This window comes from Penaeus monodon, chromosome 20 (assembly GCF_015228065.2).
Source record: "Penaeus monodon isolate SGIC_2016 chromosome 20, NSTDA_Pmon_1, whole genome shotgun sequence".
NCBI lineage: Eukaryota > Metazoa > Arthropoda > Malacostraca > Decapoda > Penaeidae > Penaeus > Penaeus monodon.
The window spans coordinates 3295437-3296182 of NC_051405.1; positions in this window are offsets into that span (position 1 = coordinate 3295437).

The following is a 746-nucleotide window of genomic DNA, read 5'->3' on the forward strand; positions in this document are numbered from 1 at the left end:
TTGGAACAAATAAGTAACCATTCCTAAAAGGATACATTTATTGAGGAACATAAATACGTCTGTGTATACATGATAACTGTGGTGTTATGTGCCTATAATAGAAATGCCAGATACATCTACTACAAGAATGCTGAAGCCTCAAGTTACCAAGTGTACAAAAGCTAGGGTACAAACATGGTATACACTCTCAAGGGTCTACCAAGACTTCAAGGGGGGGTGGGGGCAAAAATCTAGCCAAAATGTCAGCAACAGGAGCGAATGTCTGGTTTCTCTCTTTTGCAAATTTTGGACAAAGCGCAAGGCTACAAAGTTCATTGTATGAATGGCTTAACTTCTATTTAGCACTTTTCATCTTACAAAACTGGTGTTTTGGTTATCACAGCACAATTATCGACCGAAAATACTGTGCAAGTTCCTTTAGTATAGTATAAAATTCTTAATACCTTACAAAGACCAAGTGATTTTTCCACTCTCTCTCAGCACGCTTAAGCTTCTCCTGCTATATACTCCTTGTGCCTTACTATAATTTTGATTGTGCGGCACTTTGTTCCCTATTGACTACTTTGGTGCCGTGAAACTGTCTTTGGGTCGTACCGAATTCGAGGGTTTTTTAGCAAGCGGGGGTTTATCTTGGGTTCTTGGGATACCTCATTTGACAACGGCAGGCAGAGGGGGCTTCAAATAAACCCTCCCTGCCCAGCCCATCGCAACATGTTGCTCGCTCTCATCCTGACTTTCAGTTTCTT